The sequence below is a fragment of the Protopterus annectens genome, chromosome 3.part1, assembly GCF_019279795.1.
Source record: "Protopterus annectens isolate FY-2018-M chromosome 3.part1, PAN1.0, whole genome shotgun sequence".
NCBI lineage: Eukaryota > Metazoa > Chordata > Ceratodontiformes > Protopteridae > Protopterus > Protopterus annectens.
In genome coordinates, this window is record NC_056732.1 from 1,409,961,146 (window position 1) to 1,409,974,753 (window position 13,608).

Below are 13,608 nucleotides of genomic sequence, written 5' to 3' on the forward strand. Positions count from 1 at the left end.
ACTGGGCAAACTACAGAGGGCAGGGTTGACCATTAAACCAAGCAAATGCCAGATGGGTATGGCAGAGGTCTTCTACCTAGGACATAGGGTGGGGAGTGGTAAGATAAGGCCAGAACCTGCTAAAGTGGAAGCCACTCAGGCATGGCCTGCACCTGTTACTAAAAAGCAGGTGAGGGCATTTTTAGGGACAGCAGGGTACTACAGAACGTTCTTCCCCAGTTATAGAACCATAGCTACTCCCCTCACAGACCTGACAAGGAAGAACAGGCCAGATAAGGTAGTGTGGACTCCAGCATGTGAGCAGGCATTCCAGAAGCTTAAAGAAGCTTTGGGAGGACCCCCTGTGTTAGTCAGTCCAGATAACAGCAAAAAAATTGTTGTGCAGGTGGATGCTTTGAACCATGGAGGGGGGCTGTACTTAGCCAGATTTCTTCAGAGGGAGAAGAGCACCCAGTGGTTTATCTCAGTCATAAGCTCCAACCCAGTGAGGAATGCTATGCAGCTGTGGAAAAGGAATGTCTAGCCATAGCCTTGTCTGTATAGAAGGAAATTCACTGTTATGACAGATCACAACCCCCTAACATGGTTAAACAGAGCCAGCCAGCAAAATACCAAGTTGCTTAGATGGAGCCTGGGGTTGCAAGCATATGATATGTCCATGCAGCACAGCAATGGGATTAGCAATGCCAATGCAGTTGGCTTTCAAGACAGGGAAAGGGTAAGGTATACTCAGACCTAACTCCCTCAAGCAGCGTTTCTCAAGGGTCACTTGAAAAACTAGCTTGAGTTCTCTGGGGGGGGGGGATGTGTGAAGATTGGTTGAAGATAGGTGAAGGCTGCCAGCCTAGCCAGATAGAATTTTGGAGATAATTCTGTCATCTGTACATATTAATGTTAACCACAGGCTTGTTATCTTAAATGGTAAAAACAGTGTTACATATGAAACTGAAAAAAAATGTAACTGCACTCTACTGACCAAGTAAAGCATGTTGTGATCCTTTGATGTTAAAACTCAAGAGTCAGTAAGTCTAGAGTGATGCATCCTGCCTATTGTTTTAAGGCCAGAGTTAATGGCCAGAATTTGCATGCATAAATGTCCTTTATTCCTCTGGTTTCTGCCCAGAGGTGAAGAATGTAAATGTAGTTTCTGTTAGCCTGGGAACCCAGGGAAGTGTGAAGAGTGATGTAATGTGATTTTAAAAACAGAGAGCATTAAGCATTCTTGTCTTGACCATCCAACTGATCAGCACTGTCTTGCTCTATATGTAAGTTTATCTTAGACTTGTGTTTTCTCTTAGAAATAGCTAGAAACTAGAAAGATTAGAGATTAGTGTTTTTCTGTGATGTCAGAACTGTACTACTGAATTATTTTAAGTATGTCTCTGTGATCTCTGAACTTCTGACTAGCACTGTGTAGTAAGAGGTATTGTCCTTTGTTTTGACCATCTGTTATTAAATATTTTTAAACCCTTTCAACTGTGACTGTTTTTGTAGAGATAATTTAAGCTCATTAGAGTACTTACATGCCTTTGGTAAAATTGTACAAAGCCACTCTAATAGCTTTAGCCCTGGGCTATACTACCAATTGGATAATAATATTGCACGGTAATAATTGGACACCCTTTTAAATATTAGTGGGTGGTGGCAGCTGGTACTACCGTATAGTCTGGGAAAAGGGGTCACAGCTGAAGAACCTGTGCCAGCCTTCCCCATGAGTGTCTGTGTGGTTATATAAACTATTCTCAAAGTGTGTGTGTGTGTGTGTGTGTGTGTGTGTGTGTGTGTGTGTGTGTGTGTGTGTGTGTGTGTGTGTGTGTGTGTGTGTGTGTCAACTACATGGGCATGGACACAAAGTACTGGGTGGACAGAGAGGGTGCTGGAGGTTTCAGCTTGCCCACTAGGCTGAGATCTGGACCCTATAGCTGTGCCAGTGGGGAGTGTTATTGGGGAATTGGAGAGCAAGGGAGTGACCAGCCCCGGACTGACTGTTATCTCTGTGTGCTCTTAAGGGAAGTTACACTTTACTGTGTGTATTTGTTATCCTTTCCTCCTATATGAGACGCCCCTCACTGGTGTTAGTGGTGAGGATTGAGGCTCCTTGATTGTTGGGCCAGGGCATGGGTGTCACAATCCACATCCCTTCCACCCCCACCCACAAAGGTAATCACCATGAAAAACTTCTCCAAAGCTAACTTTGGCTCCTATAAACAGAGGTGGCTAACTTTATGGCACCCATGCAAATGGAGAATAGTTGCATGACCGCAAATCATACACTAACGCATGGATCTTGCCATACCCAATGGAACCAAGATGCTCTCCTCAAAAAAAAGGAAGCCAATTTGGTGGTCCCCTGCCATAAACAACCTCTACAACAGGAGGAGGAAACTGATGCGGAATAAGGCAAAGTCCCAAGACTGGAAAAACTCCCTTATCAGCCTCAACAAAAGGTTGCGATCCCTCATCAAATCCTCTAACGCTAGCTATGAAAACATAATTGCAACAGATAGTAAAGACAACCACAAGACCTTCTATAGTTATGTAAAGAATCTCCATGCCAATACCTAGATTTGCTCTGAGCTACTGCACAATGGTACCGCCTATACCGAGCCAACAGATATTGCCAATTTACTGTCCAACAGATTCAATGCTAAATTTACCCCTCTCTTCCCCCAAAGGACCAATCACAATATCAGTAGATTCAAGGAAAAAAACTAGGGGAATAGAATATGTGGAAGGATAAGATGCATCGTTACATGCGATTCATGGATGATATTTTTTTTTGTGGGGTGGAATGAGGCAGAGCTGATTGACTTTGTCAACTATATGGGTACATCGACCATGTTCTTGAAATTTTCTATGAAGCACTCAACCACAGAGATAGATTTTCTAGACATTAGATTGATACAAGATGCAAGGGGCTTTAATATGACACTTTTCAGAAAGCAATGTTGGAAAAATAGCTTGCTGGCACGAGACAGCATGCATCCTAAATTTACCCTCAATAATATTATTAAGGGTCAATTGGATAGGATTTTCCAGGTTATGTACTGAAGAGCAAGATTTTTGAGACAAAAATACATTTGTTACAAGATCATTTTGTGGATAGGGGTTATAATGAACTGCAAGTGGGGCATACTCTAGCCAGACAGAAAGTTCACAGGCAAAGTAAAATGTGACCATGGTTTAGTTCAGGTGGAGCTGATAGGAGTTTTTCCACCATTGGTAATTCATCAAATAGATGCCCCAGGTTCATGCTCACCTACAGTAGCAATATACATGGCGTCTGTGATATTATTAGAAATAATTGGAAAATACTTACTTCAGATGAGAAGTTGTCTACTATTGCAGGGGCTACACCATCATTTGTTCAGGCGGAACAAGAACCTTAAGGATTTGTTTAACAGAGAGGGTGGTAGAGTTTTCAGGCAGATGACTATGAGAAAAGGGACAAGGCCATGCAGTTCTTGCAAGGCATGTAGTTATATCAGCCCTGCGACTACATTCACCCATCCCCATACAGGTAGAATTTATAATTTTGTAATGAATGGAAATTGTAGATCCACGAATGTGATATACCTAGCCACATGTCAGTTCTTCAGTAGTTATTACGTAGGCAAAACCAACTGCATGCTAAAAACTAGGATTTTGAATCATTTATCAGCTATTAGGCTCAAAAATGGACATAATGTACTTTACAGACATATTCTAGCTGCTTCAGGACATGCATTTAAATTTCAGGCTATTAGCCTCATACCTCAAGGAAACAGAGGGGGCAATACTGTTAACAGAACAGAATGTGAAGAGGCTAAATGGATTATAGAATTGACAGCACATAGACAGCCTGGTCTCAATGAAGTCATTCCTATTAAGCCAACCTTAAAGAAAAGGCAGTTTCAAAACTGAACACTAATTGGTTAATTATAGTTTAAAATGTTTTTGTTTGCATCTTCATCTGTCTGAAGAAGGGTAGTCACCCGAAAGCACTTACAACACAGTGTTTGGATTTTATATTGGTTTTTTACCTGCCATCGTATTTATCTGAAGAATACATTATTTGCATATTATTTGGTAACTGCTTTTTTTCTTTGGATTTGTGCTTTGTGTGAGCAGTTTACCTTGGTGGAGGACCTCCTGTTTGTATTTTCAGTTTACAATACCAGTAGATTGCCAGGCACCCAGTATTACTGCTGCACAGGTTAAACCAGCACTGTCCAAGGCCAAGAATACAGCTTCTATGGGACTTGACAATATCCCTGGCTGTGTTCTACATGAACTACAGAGTGAACTGGCACCTCACCTGTGTGCCCTGTTCAATCACAGCCACACCTCAGGCTTTGTCCCTACCGAATGGTGCACTGCTGCAGTCATCCCTCTCCACAAAGGAGGAGTGACTACAGACCCTGGGAATTATCACCAATTTAGCCTGATGAGTCTGACATGCAAAGCTATGGAACGCATCATCATGGACCTAATAAATAAGGATATAGGGAATCTCCAAACTCTGGATCCTACACAGTTTGGTTTTGTGAAGGGAAGATCATGCCTGCTCAACTTGGTCAACTTCTCTGAGTCAGTCACCAGAGCTGTGGATGAAGGCAAGGTGGTTCATACAGCCTACCTTGATCTGGCCAAAGCTTTTGATACCTTTCCCCACTCAGGAATCATAGAAAAACTCACTAAGCTAGGCATCAACCCCTATATCATTAGGTGGGTTACAAACTGGCTCACAGATAGAACCCACAGTGTGAAAGTAGCTGACTCCAAATCAGACTTCCGACCAGTCAAAAGTGGAGTCCCATAGGGTTCAGTCCAGGGTCCTCTCCTGTTTGATATCTACTTCTCTGAAGTCTAGGCCAACATGAAGGGACTCTGGCTGACAAAGTTCACAGACAATTGCAAGTGGGAGCTATTATTTACTCCCCATGTGATGTTGACATCCTATAGAAAGGCCTCAATGACTGGTGTCAGAACAAAATGTGTCATCTCCCTTGGAAAAAACCCAGTTCCCTTGAATTACCACATCGATGGTAGTCCACTGAACACAGAAGGCGTTATACGAGATCTGGGAACACAGGTTGACAGCAACCTCTCTTTTGACCACCACGTTGCCACTGTGGTCAGAAAGTCTTTCTTTGTGGCACATCTCATTACTAAGGGTTTTGCATCCGGGAAGAAAGAGGTCATTGTCTCCCTCTACTCTTCCCTCATTAGGCCAATCATCGAGTACAATGCCCCATTTGGCATGTACCTCACTAGACACCTGCAACAACTGGAGAGGCTGCAAAAGTACCTCACAAAGATGATCCTAGGCCTTAAACACTTGTCTTATATGGGCAGACACAAAAAACTCCAACTATTATCTGTCTCATATCGCCTACTTAGAGGTGATCTCTGCTTGACCCAGCTCTGTTAGAAATGCTACATCTAAAGCAATCCCAATCCCTCTGCACCACACGCTCCAGAGACATAAACCTCATTACCACAATCAGCAGAACATGCTGGAGGGGCAGGTTCATAAGCCAGAGACTGCCCATACTATGGAATAGACTTCCCATACATGTCAAGCAGAGCACCTCACTGGCCCTCTTCAAGAGAAATCTTGATGAGTGGATGGGAACTAGAAAATTCACCCCGGGATCACTCTAGTGGCTCTACTCGACAGAGGCACTAGGAACTAAGATCAGGTGGCGCAATGCTAGGGTAATCCTATGGACTAGGCTTGTAAAGGCTCCAAGGCCATTAGCCTAGTACACACCTATGAACTAAAATGGTACTGTCCTTTAATGAGTATGAATCTACTGATCTAACAAGGGTACCAGCAGATCTGCTCTTCTGCCACTGAATCCAATGAGCACTGCTTTAATTCCAACCTGTCTTCTTCCAGTTCCTTGGATGTCTGATATTCCGGATTACGAGTTCATGGCTGCTGTCTCAAGTATGTAACAACCTGCAGATTAGATCCTTGTTCATCAAGGTTGGTTATCATTAATCTTAGCATTGAGACCAGTGATTTTTTTTCAGATAATGGTGATGTCCATTACATCATGGATTTTTCCTACAGCCTAGGAAGAGGCCTTTATCATCCCTACTCTCACAAAACCTACATTATATCTAAAATCTTTGAAAATTATCAATCTCTAACCTTCCATTTCTAGGAAAAGCTAAAGAGAAGATTGTCTTTAAGCATCTTAAAAAACACCTGATATTCAACAGGCTCATGCAACCTTTTCAATCCAGGCTTCAAATTCCCCATAGTTCAGAAACTACTCTTGTCCAGGTAGTTAAAGATCATCTTATGGCCAGAGACTAGTGTTACTATTCAGTTTTAGTCTTCCTTGATCTCTTGGCAGGCACTCAATACCACTGACTATGGCCTTTTGTCAGTGTTGTTTCAATCTTGTCAGACTCTCTCAGTGATCACCTCCCAATCTATATGACTAGACGTCTCACATATCCAGTTAAACAGCATATTTATAAAACAACACAATCTTTCCGAGCTTAATCCAGAAATGTTCATTACTACACTATCACCTATTAACTGGAATTTCCTATAAATCCTCCCCTTAGACGATGCTGTAATTGGATTCAGTACAACTTTTCTAAACATCTTAAACAGCCTTGCACCTCATTGACAGAAGAGACTGAAAATAAATAATGCAATTTGGCTATGAGAAAAGAGTAGAATATTAATGTAGGACAGAGATAAAAAGTGTGGAAAGAATGGGAAAATATAAAACACCTCAATATCTTGAAAACTTCAGAAAGCTTCACAACTGTACTAAAAAGAAAACAAAGACAAAAAAAACCTATACTATAATAACTTCCAGAATAATACTAAACACAACCCTAAAAAAATGTGGACATCTTACATTCGACCTGCATATACAAAAATTGCACAAGAAAAACTCATCAAAAACTAGGAATACTTTACACAGCCAAAAACTCTCTCAACAGCACAACTAAAACTACACTTGCCACTACTTATCTCTTCCCCTCTCTTCTTTATGGAGTTCCCATCCTTACTAACCTCCAGGCTTCACAAAAATTAAAACTTGAAAAATGCTATAACAAAGTTGCTAAATTTATAGCAAATACCCATTTTAGAAACCACCACTGTATAGCACTAAAAAGCTTAAATTGGTTAGAACTGTTTTATCAACTAACAAACACAGGTTCTTACCACCTATAAAATTATCCAGCATCCATCTGCCTGTCCAGCACTAAAACATTCTACAAAACTATGTTTCCAGTCGGCCGTTGCAATACAGTGACCAAAACCTCCTGCCTGTATACAAACCTAGCAAATCTGCTGGGCAATGTCTGTACTGTACAAAGTTGCTAAGGCCTGGAACCCCTTACCAGTATCTTTCAGTTCTATACCCTCCCTCCCATCTTTTAAAACCACTTCGACAGACTTCCTAGCTAAAATCTGTCTCTGCTCTTGCTCAAAAACAGGATAAACTATATTCCCAAATGTGAACCAGTACCTTTTCATTCCTTATACCTCCTTACTCTCCCTTCATCACTTACTTCTTTATTGTTATGTCCAAGTCTCTTCCCTGACTTTCTCTTTAAAATATACCATAAGCTTGTTTTTCCTTCAATTCATATTGCAATTCCTATTTGTATTTACTTTTAATTTCACTACCAACTGTTTAAAATTTATCTAATTATTAAATGATTGTCATATAAAAAAAAGAAGTTACGTCTTACCATAACATTCCATCGGAGTTGTTTCATCTTCGTTTATTCATTACTCTTGGGATTTGGTTACAACCTCGGAACCAAGCCGGCCTTTTTTCAAGCTCGTGTCAGCTACAAACCTCTCGAGCTACCCATCATGCCCTTCTCCCTGTTACCTCAGATCTAGTTTGCAAGTTGGAAAAATGAAGCAGAGACTACCTCTGGTCAGACATGACCTAACAACTGGAAAGAAGGACAAATGAGATCCACCAGAAACCTTCAAAGGGGGAAGGCGGGTGGGCCGTAATGAATAAACGAAGATGAAACAAATCAGATGGAACGTTATGGTAAGACATAACTTCTTTATCTGATGTTGTTAATCTTCGTTTATTCCTTACTCTTGGGACAGAGTCCTCAGCTATCTTGTTCCCTGGGCAGCCCTATAGAAGGACATTCTGGAGAACCATAGAACCAAAAGAAGCTCTGCCTCTGGAGGCCAAGTCCAATTTGTAATGAGCAATGAAGGTATGAGGCCTAGCCCAGGTTGCTACTGCACAAATGTCATTCAAAGATGTTCTAGCATGGAAGGCTGCAGAAGTTGACACTGATCCTGTAGAGTGGGCCTTTACTCTGCCAGGTAAAGGGATACCATTCTTGCCATAAATGAAAGTAATACAATTTCTCAACCAAGTGGCTAAAGTAACTTTAGAAACTGGGCAACCTAATCTGGATTCAGAAAAGGCCAAAAACAGCTGGTCATATTTTCTATTAAAATTATTCCTGTCTATGTAAAAATGAATTTGTCTATGTACTTCCAAGGTATGCAGGCAATATTCCCCTCTGTTAGAATGATTAGAGAAGAACACTGGCAAATCAATAGTCTGATTGATAGATAACTCAGAAACGACCTTGGGCAAGAAGGTCGAACTGGTCCTTAATGAAACTCTGTCCTTGTGAAAGATGAAGTAGGGAGGTTTGATAGATAAGGCCGGTAATTCAGAAATACTTCTGGCAGAAGTAATAGCAACTAAGAACAACATTTTCCATGACTGATACTTTAGATCACAGGTAGATGCAGGCTCAAAAGATGTCAACCCTTGAAGAACTAAGGCCAGGTCCCAAGGTTGAACAGGTTTTCTGAATGGAGCCTTTAGTTGGGTTATGCCCTTCAGAAAGGTCTTGCAAAGTCAGTGTGACATTAAGGAAGAGCCCCGGAAGCCATTATGAAAATTAGAAATTACAGCTAAATGAACATGAACTGTGGAGGCTGCTACCCTTGATTAAAAAAGGTCTGAAAGATATTCTAGCACAATAGAAACAGGGGCTGTAAAAGGGTCCATTTTTTTATCTTGTAGCCAGAGAGAAAACCTGTTCCATTTGCTGTGGTAGAGTAGTCTGGTGGATGATCTATGAGAGGCAATCAGAATGTCATGCACAGGGGAAGACAGGTCATGCTGCCTGGCAATCATTCGAAGTGGATAAACCAAGTTGTCAGTTTCAGGCTGGATAAGTTTGGATAAACCAGATTCTGCGGGTGAGAGATCACCTCTGGAGTTGAATTGAGAATCCATGGTCGATCTAGCAGATGAGGCCACAGGAAGGGAAACCAAACTTGTCACGGTCAATATGGAGCAATGAGGATCACTTTGCTCTTCAACCGACGTGCTTTCTTGAGGAACAGGGGAATGAGGGGTATTGGAGGATAGGCATATAGCAGACCCGAGGGCCAATTGTGGACTAGAGCATCTCTCGGTGACTGTTCCTAAGGGGGGATCAGGGCAAAGAAGTTGCTGCACTTGTGATTGGATGGGGAAGCAAATAGGTCACAGCAAGGCTGGCCCCAGCAGTCAAAACTCTTCGCCACCACTAGAGGATTGAGAGACCACTTGTGAGGCTGTAGAATGCATCTGCTCAACTTGTCCGCTATCATGTTGGAGCTCCCGGGAATGTGCGTCGCTATCTGAAAATGGTTGGAGGCTCACCCATTGCCATATTCTCATGGCCTCTCAACAGAGTGGGTATGATCTGGTTCCCTCTTGTTTGTTGATGTACCAGACTACTGCCATGTTGTCTGACTGAATTGCAATAGTCCCTAATGGAAGGATTGATTGGAATGCTTGCAACACTAGTAGCACCGTCCTCAATTCTAGGATATTGATATGCAGATGGGCCTCCATCTATGACCAAGTGCCTTTGACTGTCTTTCCCTGAAACAGCCCCCCCACCCCATCAGAGAGGTGTCCGTGGTCACTGTGGTGTTGGGCTGATGAGGGTTGAAGGGGCGAGACCACTGTTGAGGGTTGACATCCACCATAGCAAGTCCTGTTTGCAAACTTTGGTTATTCAAATCGGAAAAAGATAAGGGGTGCTGGGATAGGTACCACTGAGTAAGAAGCAGCCACTGAAGAAGCCTCATGTGTAGCCTTGCTAGAGGGACTATGGTCATGGAGGCTGCCATCGATCCCAGCAGCTGAAGAATGGATCAAGCTGAGGCTAGATTTTGTGGAAGTATTGCCTGAACCTGTTCTTTGATCCTCTGAATTCTGTGATCTGGTAGAGAGACTGTACAAGTCATTGTGTCCAGAATCACTCCAATGTACTCTAATGAGTGACTCTAAGTAAGGTTTGACTTCTTCCAGTTTATCGATATTCCGAGTTGCTGTGCAGTGATTAGGGTGTAAGTCAAGGCCTGATCCAGCAGATGTCTTGTTGGGGCAGTAATGAGCCAGTCGTCTAGGTAGGGAAACACCTGGAATCCTTGAAGCCGCAGGTGAGCTGTGATTACTGCCATGCACTTTGTGAACACTCTGGAGGCTGTAGAGAGTCTGAAGGGCAGTACACGAAACTGGTAATGACTGGCTCCCACCTAAATGCGAAGATATCTTCTTGAGCACCTTTCCACCTTTATGTGGTAGTATGCTTCTTGAAGATCTACGAAGCACATCCAATTGTCTTTTTCCAAAAGTGGAAATATAAACTGAACCTTGACCATCCGGAATTTTTCTGTCTTTATGAATTTGTTTAGGGAACTGAGATCCAGAATTGGTCTCCAGTCCCCTTGTCTTTTCTGGCACCAAAAAGAATCTTGAAAAGAAGTCGGATCTTGTCTGTTCTAAGGGGACTGTTTGGATTACTCTTTTTTTGAAGCAGCTCTGATATCTATAGCTATGGCTTTCATTTGACTGGGTGGCATGTCGGGTAAGCTTCTGGATAAGGGGGGAGTGAATAAGAAAGGAATATGGTATCCTCTGGTGATGAGCCTTTGTACCCAAGCATCTGTGGTGATTATGGTTTGCCAGGCAGAAGGGTACAAGGAAAAATGACCCCCGACTGCTTCCAGAGGAAAGCAATCAGGCTGCTCCGGATCACTGATGGGGCTGTCCAGAGAAAGATTCCCTGGAACCTCAGTTTCACCCCTGCCCCAAAAGGGGCATCTTCTGTTAGAATTCCCCCCCACTGCCTCTAGGGGAAAACTCGGCCTGAAAGTCACGAAAAGGACCCTGAGATTTTTTGTGCCACATTTTCCCACTCTTCTGATTCCTAGAATAGAACCGCTGAGGAGAAGATAAACGGACACCCATGGCAGATAGGGTCTTACCGTCCTATTCACATCTGGCCAATGTATATTTTACCTTGGACCCAAACAAAGTAGTGGTCTCAATAGGGGCATTAAGGAAGGAAGCCTTGAAGGGATCTGCAAAGTCACAAAGGTGCATCCAGGCATGGCGTCTCATGACTATGCCTGCACCCGCAGCTCTCGCCGCTCCCTCAGTAGCGTGTGATATCAAATGCATTGAGGAACTGGAAACCGATTCTAGGGTCGCTGAGAGGCCACCTTGTCTTGGACCTCATCAGAAAAGTACAGTTGTGTACACTTACCATAAATGTAGATGTTTGAGTGTATTCACTGTTGCAGTCATTACATCTGGGTAATCTGCTGGCAGGTTGCCCTCAGTCGGCCTGATTAACAAAGTCTTGGGTCCTGTGTCAGTTGCTGTCCCTTCTTCCATGACGTCAGGTCGTCAGGGGTATAAAACATGCAGCCGACGCTATTATATCAGTTTTTCTTGCCCCAGATGTCAGGTGCCCCTTGAATGGGGAGCAAATAAAATTAAAAACACAAAAATATACCTCCAACCAAAAGCAAATACACCAAAAAGGCTTTTAAGCATAGTAAAAGAAAATAGAGGTATACTAAGAGAAAAACAGGGGGCTGGAGGGAGGGTAACCAGGACTGCAACAGTGAATACACTTGAACATCTACATTTATGGCAAGTGTACACAACTGTACTATGTTCTTCGTAAATGATAATATTTGGTGAAAGTATGCACTGAACTCCAGATAGCAGCTTCTAGAATATCCCTGGTAGGAACACCTCTGAGAAAGACGGCAGAAGTAGATGCAGCCCTGGTGGAAAGAGATCTGATCCCCTGAGGGATAGCAGAAATGAATGCAATGGCTTATCCATTTAGAAATGGTTTGTTTAGAAATAGCCTTTCCCTCTGCCCCAGCAGCAAATGTCACTAGCAATTGTTCAGATTTTCTTTGGAATTTAGTTCTGTCCAAGTAGAATCTAAGTTGTCTGTGCACGTCCAAGGAATGCATAATCCATTCCCCTTTGTTCTGTGGATTGGGGTAGAAGATTGACAAATGAATGGATTGGTTAAGAGCCACACTGGAAACCACCTTGGGCACAAAGGATGGATTGGTCCTCAGAGATACCCTGTCTGCATGAAAGATGATGAAAGGCTCCGCTGCCATAAGGGCCTGTAATTCAGACATTCTTCTAGTTGAAGTGATTGCTAAAAGGAAGGCTGTTTTCCAAGAAATAAATTTTAAGTCTGCAGTAGCAGCTGGCTCAAAAGGAGGTAAAGTGAGCTTTTCCAAAACAAAGTTAAGGTCCCAGGCAGGGGTAGGAGCTCTCCTGGGTGGTCCCAAGTTCTTTGCCCCTCTGAGATACTGCTTGAGCAGGGGATGAGAAAAGAGGGGTGGTTCTGTGTTATAGTGAGCTGAAATAGCCGGTGTGGATTTTAATAGAGGAAAAAGACAGGCCCCTGTGAAGCATCTCAGTTAAGTATTGTAAAATCTGAGATAAACTGGGTGCTGCTGTGCTCATCCCTAAAGATTGGTTCCAGGCACAGAATCTTTTCCATTTGTCAGCATAAGATTTTCTAGTACTAGGTCTTCTCGCCTCCAAGATGACATCCATCACAGGTTTGCTGAGGGCTGCTAAGGGTGAATTTAAGTGATCAGCCAAGCTGTAAGGTTCAATGTTGGGAGCTAAGGGTGCAGAATTTGGCTCTCCTGCTGAGTCAGCAAAGAAGGTGTCCGAGGCAGATGCCATGGAGATATTTGTGACACATTGCGCAGGAGTGGGTACCAGGGTTGGCGAAGCCAGTCTGGAGCAATCAAAATAATTTTTGATTTGTCCTGTTTGACTTTTAGCAGAACTTTGGAGAGCAGAGGCAGAGGGGGAAAGGCTTAGACTGATAGGTTTTTCCAACTGAAGGACAGAGCATCCACTTTCCAGGCTTTTTTGTGAGGAGTCCTTGTGCAAAATTTGTCCAACTGGTAGTTCTGGGGGGAGGCAAATAGATCTATGTCTGGGCTCCCCCATTTGCTTGTTAACATGTTGAAAATCCATGGTTACAGTTTCCACTCGTGTGGGTCCATGAGATTTCTGCTTAGTCCATCTGCCAGTGTATTCAGTTTTCCTGGCAGGAATTGAGCTTGTAGTTGCACTTGGTAGCTCAAGGCCATGTTCCACGATGCCATGGCTAGTCTGCAGAGGGGGTAGGAATGTGTACCCCCCCCCCCGCTTGTTTATGTACCACATAACTGTGGTATTGTCCGTCTTTACCATTAGTTGTCCTGGATGAATGTAGTTCTTGAAGGCTGTCAGAGCATTCTGTATAGCTAACATT